This window comes from Apodemus sylvaticus, chromosome 20 (genome assembly GCF_947179515.1).
Source record: "Apodemus sylvaticus chromosome 20, mApoSyl1.1, whole genome shotgun sequence".
Lineage (NCBI taxonomy): Eukaryota > Metazoa > Chordata > Mammalia > Rodentia > Muridae > Apodemus > Apodemus sylvaticus.
This window is the reverse complement of record NC_067491.1, coordinates 4,631,804-4,642,899: the sequence shown is the minus strand read 5'-3', so window position 1 is coordinate 4,642,899 and position 11,096 is coordinate 4,631,804. Positions and strand designations below refer to the sequence as shown.

At 46.8% G+C, this 11,096-nt stretch overlaps 1 long non-coding RNA gene across 1 annotated transcript; it reads right to left on the bottom strand.

The window, feature by feature from the left end:
- Positions 1-215: 215 nt before the first annotated feature.
- LOC127670421 (uncharacterized) lies at positions 216-10,828 on the bottom strand. The gene is made up of 3 exons (XR_007974573.1): positions 10,654-10,828; positions 10,119-10,293; positions 216-313 (listed from the first exon to the last, which is right to left on the bottom strand). It is a non-coding gene; the product is annotated as an uncharacterized LOC127670421 (long non-coding RNA).
- Between the last annotated feature and the right edge of the window lie 268 nt (positions 10,829-11,096).

Sequence of the window (11,096 nt, the reverse complement as noted above, 5' to 3'; positions counted from 1 at the left end):
AGCGACAGCTGGACCATGATAAACATTAGAGTTCTAACACTCCAATCTTGAAGAAGTTATGGGGAAGGGAGAAGAGCGGTAGATAAGTGAGATTTTGTTTCTTTTTAGAATCTCCCAGTCAGTCATCTCTATCATAGAGAGCTGATTAAGATTAAAGTCGGGGGACTGGGGCGAAGCACTCAACGGCAATTATTGCATTTTCCAGTAATTTCCTGATGCTGACCAAAATCAGGCCGGGGAGGAAAGGGTCTATTTGACTTACACTTCCACATCATAGTCCATCACTGAAGAAAGTCCAGGCAGGTACTGAAACCTGAATAAAACCAGGAGGCAGGAGCTGAGGCAGAGGCCATGGACGGTGCTGCTTACAGGCTTGCTTAGCCTGCTTTCTTATAGCACCCAGGACCACCAGCCCAGGGAAGGCCCCACCAACCATGGGCTGGGCCTTCCCCATCAATCAAGAAAATGCTCTACAGACTTGCCTACAGGTCTTATGGAGGCTTTGTCTAGATCAAGGTTCCTTCCTTTCAGACCATCCTAGCCTATGTCAAGTTGATATAAAACTAGCCAGCACACTTGAGAACGTCTAAGACACTAAAATGAAGAATTCTGACAGGATGGCTCATAGCTGTAATCCCAGCATTCGGGAGGCCAAGGCAGTCTGAGATAAACAGCAGAAGCAAAATAAAACAAAAGAAGGGGGATACAGAAAGGAGGGAAAGAGGAACGGGCAGGCTGGGGAGACAGCTCCGTCTGTATAGCCCAAACGCGATGACCTAAATTCAATCAACCACAAACAAATGCTCTCAGTTGGTAAAGGCCTTTGCTCTAACAAGCCTAGTGACCCTAGTTCAGATCTCTGCCATCGTGTCCCTAAAAGTCAGACGCGGTAGCTCACTGTGCACCTTCAGGAAGCAGACTCTCCAAAACCTCCTGGGCCAACTAACCTAGTTTATGAAGCAGCAGAGAGATCCTACCTCAGAGGCAGAATGGTGAGTACAGACATCTCCAGGTTGAACTCTGACCCCATGTATGTGGGCCCCCAAACACACACACAAAGTGTGGCAGTATGTACCTGAATCGGAAGGATTCACAGGAGGATTTATTTCTAGGGCTAACTGTCCTGTCAGTCTAGCCTAATTAGCAAGTTCCATCTTCAGCAAGACTCTCTCTCAAAAGATGAAGTGGAGGGCCACAGAGATGGTTCACCGGGTGAAGAAGGCCCTTGTGACCAAGCCGGCTGACCTAAGTTCAGTGTGCCAGACACACGGTAAAAGTGCAAAGCCAACCCCTGGGAGTTGTCAAGTTGCCTCTGGTCTCCCCGTGTTCCCGGTGATACGCACAACTTTTTAAAATAGCATTTATTATTATTTATATGAGTGAGTACACTGTAGCTGTCTTCGGACGCACGCCAAAAGACTACATCAGATCCCTTTACAGATGGTTGTGAGCCACCATGTGGTTGCTGGGAACTGAACTCAGGGCCTCTGGAAGAGCAGTCAATGCTCTTAACCACTGAGCCATCTCTCCAGCTCCATACATACAACTTTAAAAGATGATTTCACGATGTAGACCAGTCTGGCTCTGTACGTAGGGAAGTCCAACTACCCCTGCCTCCAAAGTGCTTACGTTAAATGTATAAACCACCGGGGCTGCAGAGTAGCCTCAGCGGTTAAGAGCACTGACTGCTCTTCCAGAGAACCTGAGGTCAATTCCCAGCAACCACATGGTGGCTCACAACCATCTGTATTGGGGATCCGATGCCCTCTTCTGGTGTGTCTGAAGACAGCAACAGTGTACCCACACACGTGAAATAAATAACCAAAAAAAAGTTCTCTTTCCCTTCCTGAAGCTTCCTGTGCTGTGGTTTCCTTGAGCGCTCTGCTCTTCAGTTTGTGTGTGCACAGGCCCATCCGGGCCGCTGCACGTGCTCGCTCCCTCTCCGAGCTTATAGCATTCCCTTCAGCGAGTTCCAGTTGTCCACCCTTTCTCTCACCTCCTTGCACCACCACACCTGATTATGTAGGTTTTCAAGGTCAAATCTAAAATCAAACATACTAAACAAAATGGTCCTCAAACTCTCCAGGGATCTGCTAAATATGGCATTCAAAATGTTTAGTAATTACTGAGACATACCGAACATAAACCTTGTGGTCTCCAAAGAAGACAGAGAATGCACGAGGATGATTCCACCTGGATTGTGGTAACGCTAACCACTGGGTAACCACACACACACACACACACCTTACCTGCTGCCTGAGCTCTGCTCAAATTGTAAATACTTTGGGGTTGATTACCATACTCAATGTTAAAGTTAGGTCAATTTCCCCAAATTCCTCTACAGGAAAACTGTCTCAGACCTGGGTCTGGCAGCAGGGGCCCACAGCCCTGTATGATAGCATGCGACTTACCACCTCAGCCATCAAGACCATGGGAGCCTAGGACAACTGTCTAGGTAATGAAGAAGTCTCTGCCATTTGATGTGTAGGTCATTTGGATTATAGCTCCTCCTATAGTTTATCTTTCTCAGATCTCTGGTGATATTGCCTGACCTGCCTGAACTCATACTGAACACTCACCCCTCTCCAGCACCCTTAGCCCTCCAGATCCCTCCCGATCCCTCTAGATCCCTCCAGATCCCTCCAAACTCCACCCTTAGTTTACTTCTTACTTTGCTCCTTCAAAGGACTGCCCCTCCCCCTCCCTTCTCCTCATACCCCATGCCCTCCCCCTGACTAAGAACAGATAGATATCCTTTGCAAAATTGGTGTAAATTTTGCCTTCTACCCTGCCAACAGCTCCCAGGACAGCCCTATATGCCTCCTCTTCCTTTCCCCGATCTCCATTCCTACACTCTCCCTTTCTCCAAATTCCCAAAACTGCTCTTTGTCACACTTCCAGAGGCATCTGCCTATATCTCCAGCTCCCACACCCGCCACTGTTAACCAGCCTCAGAGGCCTCAAACCAGGTGGCCTGGGTTCCCTCCATCTTTCATCCAAGCGGTTCCCACGCCCCTCCTCTTCACCCTGCAAAGCTCAGATGTTGGCAGTCCAGAAAACCTGGAAGAACCTTCGACCCAGTCCAAGACCTTTGCTCCGTCACAGTAACTTTGTCTGTACTCACTCTGTAGCACCCCACCATTACACATCCTACCCGACATCCCTGGTAACACGAGTAGCATCTCAGTCCTTGACCTTGAGGATGGTTTTTCTCAATACCTCTAGACGCTCATTCCCAAGGTCTTCTTGCCTTCACTTGGACAGAGCCCGATACTCAACCGTCCCAACAACTGTCCTTCCCTGGGGATTCAAAGACAGCCCCCACCTTTTCTGCCTGCCTCCTTCTCTTCCCCTCCCACCTGTGTGTAGATGTCCCTCTCTCCCTTGGTTTTCTCTGTTCCAGGAGTTGCCCGCTCTCAGTCCCAAAGCTTCACTCTTCTCCCCCCAGGTCACCCGTCTTGCACTCTCTCTCTCTCACCCCAACCCATAAACACCTCCCTCTAGACTGCCTTACCCTGCTCCTTTTCTCTGCCCTCAGGAGAATCTGAACTGTTTTCCTTTTTGGAGGTGGCCAATTTCCTTCACTTGTGGATCGCTTGCTACTGATTTCTAGAACCCCCTCTATACCAGGCTACTTCTGGATCTCCACATGAGCCTCCTCCTCTCACAGGACAAAGAGTTCTTTAAAAGAACCACTCTCCTTTCAGTCCTGGCCCTCATCTAGGTAGATTTCTCCATCTTTACACTTCCAAAAAAAAAAAAAAAAAAAAAAAAAAAAGAAAAAGAAAAGAAAAGAAAAAGAAAAAAAAAAGGCAAGGTTATGCCCTTGGGGTCTTGGGACACTTTCTAGGACTGCCCTTTGCCCCCATGACCTTTGCAGCCTTACCCCTCCAAATATCTAGACAACAGCATCCGTGGGTGACCTCTCTGTCTATGTGCTCTTGCAGGGGCCTCTCTGCTTACCTTCGAATCTAACAAGTTCTCTGTGGTTCCCCACTGCTTTCTCGGCTCCTGACTTACCGAGCATCCCAACCCCCTGCAGCATCTCAGATTCTATCCCTCTAAACGTCTGTCGTTAAAAGTTCATCATGCGCGGAGTGGTGGTGATGATGCACGCCTTTAGTCCCAGCACTTGGGAGGCAGAGGCAGGCATATTTCTGAGTTCGTGGCCAGCCTGGTCTACAGAGTGAGTTCCAGGACAGCCGGAACTACACAGAGAAACACTGTCTCCAAAAACTGAAATAAATAAATAAATAAATAAATAAATAAATAAATAAATAAATAAAAGAAAGTTCATTACTCACATTCCTTCCCTGTCCTCCCTCAACTCCTCATTTATCCTTTAACCCAATGTTCCTCAGACCCTCTTCACTCCTGCCCTGAGACTCTCAGACCTCCACCCCATCACTCACACTTACATGAGGGCCCAAGGGCTCTTTGGCCACTACATTTTTATATAGAAGGCAGCTCCTTCCTGTCAGATGGCCCCCTCATTGCAGACTACATAGTGATCTCTGATGATGTCACTGTCAGGGCAGCCTCCTTATCCCCACTATCAGTCAACAGGCCTGATTAATAGCCCTCCCCAAAGCCTTCCAGATAACCAACAATACATCATCAGTGGCACATTCAGACTCCAGGTAAGCTCTCCATATCTCGCCTAACACGCTTGGCCACCTGGCAGGAACAGGTTTTTGAAAAGCAACAGGCAACTCTGTTGCTAACTCCTCATCTGTCAGGACCTCCTCTAGGCCTCTCCTTCACCTTCCCAGGTGGGCTTGGTTCATTGCAAGGCCCATCAGAAGACCGCTCCGTTGTCAGTAAAGACAGTAAGGGAGGCAATCAAGCCTCCCTCCCTTATGACGTACTCCGCTTCCCTCCCGGCTACCCTACTGCATAACCTAAGAACAACATAGCTAACCCTCCTCCACACAGGACATTATTTATTACTTATGTAAAATATTTCATTATAGTGCTATATCCTTTCTATCCTTCCTCCAAACACAGATAATATATAATTTATGAGGGTCTGAGGATGTAAAATCTTAGTTATGAAAGTCTGGAAGGGCTGGTGAGATGGCTCAGCGGTTAAGAGCACTGACTGTTCTTCCGAAGGTCCTGAGTTCAAATCCCAGCAACCACATGGTGGCTCACAACCATCCTAACAAGATCTGACACCCTCTTCTATAGTGTCTGAAGACAGCGTCAGTGTACTTACATATAACAATAAATAAAATAAATAAATAAATAAAAAGAAAGTCTGGAAAACGCAAGCTGTGTAGGGTCTAAGATCTTAGGAGTTGGAAGCTTAAGTAAGTTGTTGATGATTTGAGAAAGAAATGTCTTTCAGTATAGATTACAGTTAGTTTAGATACTAACAGATCTAAAACTTTTATCTCTTTTATAAACTTAAAAAAGTCTTGGGCTGGAGAGATGGCTCAGTGGCTAAGAGCACTGACTGCTCTTCCAGAGGTCCTGAGTTCAATTCCCTTCAACCACATGGTGGCTCACAACCATCTGTAATGGGATCTGATGCCCTCTTCTGGTGTGTCTGAAGACAGCGACAGTGTACTCAGACATAAAATAAATCTTTAAAAATAAAGTCTTGCTGGGCAGTGGTGGTACACGCTTTTAATCCCAGCACTTGGGAGGCAGAGGCAGGCGGATTTCTGAGTTCAAGGCCAGCCTGCTCTACAGAGTGAGTTCCAGGACAGCCAGGGCTATACAGAGAGACCCTGTCTCAAAAAAAACCAAACCAAACCAAAACAAAACAAACAAACAAAAAAAAACCCAAAAAGTCTTATAAGCTTTGAATCTACCCTTCACAGGTCTAATGGACCCCAGATAAGCACTATTGTCAACCAACAGCCTAAGTTCCCTCACTTGTCTATGCAGGAGGGTGGGATCTGTTATTCTTTATTGGTCTTGAGACTACCCTCTTCCAACTACCAAGACTATGGGCTTAAAGGTTTAAAACGTTCACCCAAGATAAAAAACATTTCCCCCAGGCCTTGTAGGGTTGCACATGCCTTTAATCCCAGCACTTGGGAGGCAGAGGCAGTTGGATCTCTGAATCTGAGGGTAGCCTGGTCTACAAAAAATCCAAAGTTCCAAAAAAATCCTGTCTCAGGAAAAAGAAAAATTTATGCTAAGCTCCTGAACTTTACCTTCTGTCCCTAGGCTATCTATCCCAGTAAATTTCAAATCCACTACAGACTACTTCAGCAGCTCCAGGTGTTCCCTCCAAATCTGCATCCTAGACAGCTCCAAAGCGGCTGGTCCCCGGTGACCCAGCCTCAGGAAATACTCTAACCCTGCCTACACTTCCTTAGCCCCAGGTGGTCCTGCAGAGCCTGGACAGCAAAACAGCCTTCTCTTCCTAACCTTGACCAACATCCCAGCTTCCTGGGGTCCCTAACAATGACACCCCAATGTACCAGAAGTCACCAGAGAGAACAATGTCTACTTACCAACTTCCAGCAACCCAATAATAAATCAAAAAGGAGGGAATGAAGGGCTCTCTAGCAGGCGCAGGTACTGCAGACACGTTTTCCCACCCCTCTTTCATCCCCCTTGCTAAACCATTAGATTGCATCCTGAAAGCTAGCCCCTAGGTCTGTTTCCTTATTTGGCCACTGACTCTTTCCTGAGACAATCACCAAGGTCCAACAATCAAAGTTAATTATTTGGCTAACATGTTCAATCAGAATTTACTAACTCACCCTAGCACAGATTCCCTTTCCCCCTTCAAAACCAACTCCTGGGCTGGAGAGATGGCTCACTGGTTAAGGGGACTAACTGCTCTTCCAAATGTCTTGAGTTCCAATCCTGGCAACTATATGGTGGCTCAAAACCATCCGTAAAGAGATCTGATGCCATCTTCTGGTATGTCTGAAGAAAGCTACAGTGTATTCACATATAATAAACAAATCGTTAAAAAAAAAATCTGCTGCTTGTTGTCTGTCTGATCCCCCCTCCTCTGCACCCCCTCTTATCCCTCTTGGATAATAAATCTTTGTGCTGATAACTTGATGTCTGGGGGTGTTCTAAGCTCACCCCAAGATGAGGTCAAACCTTTACAGATAAAATAAGAATTTTGAAGAATATGCTGGGAATGGTAGCAGACACCTTAATCCCACCACCTAGGAGGCAAAGACAGGTGGATCTCTGTAGCTTGAGGCCAACCCGGTTTATAGAGTGAGTTCCAGAACAGTCAGGGCAATACAGAGAAACCCTATCTTGAACCACCTCCCTCTCTCTCTCTCTCTCTCTCTCTCTCTCTCTCTCTCTCTCTCTCTCTCTCTCTCTCACACACACACACACACACACACACACACACACAGGCAGAAACACAAATACAGTGAATGGATTCTCAGCAGCACAGCCCTGAGAGGGAATGGTGTCCCTCTACAGCAGTTGAGTCTTCCCTAATCTCGTCACAGGAGTCATTTGTGTGACTGATAATATCTGAGTAAATAGCAATTGACTAATGTGGGCAGCAGGATCCTGTTACAGAGTAAATGTTATAATTCCATCTGTTCTCTCCCGGCTGTCTGAGAGGAGGCTCATTAGGAGTTAGGTGTGTGTGTGTGTGTGTGTGTGTGTGTGTGTGTGTGTGTGTGTGTGTGTGTGTGAGAGAGAGAGAGAGAGAGAGAGAGAGAGAGAGAGAATATTAAAAAAAATAGCTGGGCGGTGGTGGCGCATACCTTTGATCCCAGCACTTGGGAGGCAGAGGCAGGCAGATTTCTGAGTTCGAGGCCAGCCTGGTCTACAGAGTGAGCTCCAGGACAGCCAGGGCTACACAGAGAAACCCTGTCTCGGAAAAAACAAAGCAAAAACAAAAACAAAAAAAGGAGTTAGGCGTTAACTTCGGCGTCTAGCCATTGGCATCAAGACACCACAAGTCATGGGCAGGTCTGCTTGTTAGAGAATGGAAGGTTTGTTTTGTTCTGTTTGTGTGTTAAAATACTTTTTTAAGAATTTTTATTTATTTATTTGTTTATTTTTTCAAGACAGGGTTTCTCTGTGTAGCCCTGGCTGTCCTGGAACTCACTCTGTAGATCAGGTTGGCCTCGAACTCAGAAATCCGCCTACCTCTGCCTCCCAAGCGCTGGGATTACAGGCGTGCACCACCACCGCTGCCTGGAGTTGATCTGATCTTTAATGATTGAAGAGAGTGGTGAACTGGCCAAACGTTGACGCCCTGTGCTCGGACTCTGAGAACTCCTCGGCAGTGTGAGACTGGGGTTGACAGCACTGGTGCCTTTCTCTGAGATAACACCATCTTCCCCCCTGTGTGCTAGCCTTAGGGCCTGGCAGTAGGCAGCAGAGTTTAACTATGGGATTGTAACAAAAAGAGGCTCCTAGCTATTCATTTTGTCACCTGAGATGCAGCAGAAGGCCCTCCAAGGTGGAGAGCTTCAAGGACTGTAATCATAAGCTTTTCTACCCAGCCCCTTTGTTCCCAGAAATAACGACTCTGAGGCTCAATATTTCATGAGAAAATGCTGAGGCCATCAGCTTTGGCTTGCTCCCCTGACTAGCTCATAACTTAATTACCGTTTATTCTTTTCTAAGTCCTGCCACCTGGTTGGCTACCTCTCCTTAGAGTCTTGTAACCATCTCTCCAAAATTCAGGGTGAATCTCCCGTGCCCGACTATTTCCCAGAATCCTCTCTCTCTCTCCCTCTCTCTCTCTCTCTCTCTCTCTCTCTCTCTCTCTCTCTCTTTGCCCGATGTCCCACCTTATAATCCTGCCTCAGTTCATTGGCCAAAGGCTTTTTATTGGCAGGTGATGCTTCCATACACTACACAAGAGATTCTCTCTACAAAGGACAATTAAGGTTTTTACGTGGGCTAGAGCTAGTTAATTGAATGATTGTTTTTGTAAGACTTTAAGAGCATTGGTGACCCCCAAGTAAACCAAGTCAGGATAAGAATCCTGGTTGGGGTCTCCTGAGAGGCCCTGCCAGAGCCTTACAAATACAAAGTCAGGATACTTGCAGCCAACCATTGCACTGAGTGTGGGGTCCCCAGTGGAGGAGTTAGAGAAAGGACTGAAGGAGCTGAAGGGGTTTGCAGCCCCATAGGAAGAACAACAATATCAACCAACCAGTACTCCCAGATCTCCCAGGGACTAAGCCACCAACCAAGGAGTACACATGGCTCCAGCTGCATATGCAGCAGAGGACAGCATGGTCAGGCATCAATGGGAGAAGAGGTCTCTGGTCCTATGAAGGTTTGATAGATGCCGGTACCCGCCCCCTCTACCTACCCCACCCCCTTAGTAGTAGGGGAATCCAGGGTGGGGAGGTGGGGAGTGAGTGGGTGGATGGAGGAACACCCTCATAGAAGCAGGGGGAGGGGGGATGGGATAGGGATTTCTGGGAGACGGGGAACCAGGTAAAGGGATAACACTTGAAATGCAAATAAACACTTGAAATGTAAATAAATTAAAAAAAAAAAAGAATCCTGGTTGGGGATTAGTAATTTTGTAACATTGTTTTGGTTACATTTTCCTTGGGTGTTTAAGACTATATAAGTGGCAAAAAAAAAAAAAAAAGAACACATTTTGTTCTTATTGTGGCCAGTTGGGGTCCTCAGGCTTTACTTGTAGGAACTTGGGAAGAGCCTGTTGTCTCCTTTAGCTTTTTTTTTTTTTCCTACCAGTTGTGGGATCTGTGGGTCAGGGTCTTGCTGGCTGAAGGGTTCTAGCAGGCCAGAGCATGACAAACGTGGCTGGGGGGGTGGGGGAGGGGTGGCCCTTCCTCCCTTCCCTTCCCTTTGCCTTGATAAACTGTTAAGTTACTTTCCTAAAGCCAGCCCCCAAGGTACATTCCCTTATTTGGCCACTGACACATTCCTGAGACAAATCACAGGTCTAGCTACCAAGGTATTAAGTCAGGCAATGAGAAACCCCCTCTGCTACCCTAATCAACACTCCTGGTCAAAATTAACCAACTCGTCCTACCACGAGGTTCTCCCTTTCCCTTTATAAACTGCCATTTGCCTATGGACAGCGTCTGTTTCCTCTCCATCCAGAGGCAATCCTTCGCCCTCCCCCAATAAATCTTTGTGCTGAGAACTTGGGTGTCTCGGATTCCCGTCCTTTTACCTACCACGTGGCTTTCCTTGAAGACAGCAGGACATTCCCTCTGTAGTGACCCTCCCCTCTGCGGAACACATGCTAGTTGGAGCCCCAGTTCTGATGGGTCCATGACTTCTCTGTTCAAACTGACGGGTAAGGGTGGGTTGAGTGCCTTCCTTGTGTACCGACTTGTTTTAATGTCAAACCTGTCACAAATGAGAGTCATCAGAGAAAAAGGCGCTTCAATTTAGAAAATGCCTCTATAAGTCTCAGCTGTAGGATATTTTCTTAGTGATCAGTGGGAGTGGGTGGCTAGGCCATTGTGAGTAAAACCACCCTTGGGATGGTGGTCCTGAATTCAATAAGAATCAAAGAGGTGGAGAAGAGGTGGTCCTGAATTCAATAAGAATTGAAGGCTGGAGAGATGGTTCAGTGGTTAGAGCACTGACTGCTCTTCCGGGGGTCCTGAATTCAATTTCCAGCAACCACATAGTGGCTCACAACCATCTGTAATGGGATCTGATGCTCCCTTCTGGGGTATCTGAAGACAGCTACAGTGTACTTACATATAATAAATAAATCGGGGGATGGAGAGATGGCTTGAGCAGGAGCTGGCTCAGCAGTTAAGAGCACTGACTGCTCTTCTAGAGGTCCTGAGTTCAAATCCCAGCACCCACACAGTGGCTCACAACCATCGGTAATAAGATCGGATGCCCTCTTCTGTATGTCTGAAAACAGCCTCCTCAGAGTACCTATAATAAATAAATAAATAAATAAATAAATAAATAAACCTTTTAAAAGAAAAAGAAAACTGAAGATAGAATGCTATTAAAAATAAATAAAAAAAAGCCGGGCAGTGGTGGCTCACACCTTTAATCCCAGCACTTGGGAGGCAGAGGCAGACGGATTTCTGAGTTCGAGGCCAGCCTGGTCTACAGAGTGAGTTCCAGGACAGCGAGGGCTACACAGAGAAACCCTGTCTCGAAAAACCAAATAAATAAATAAATAA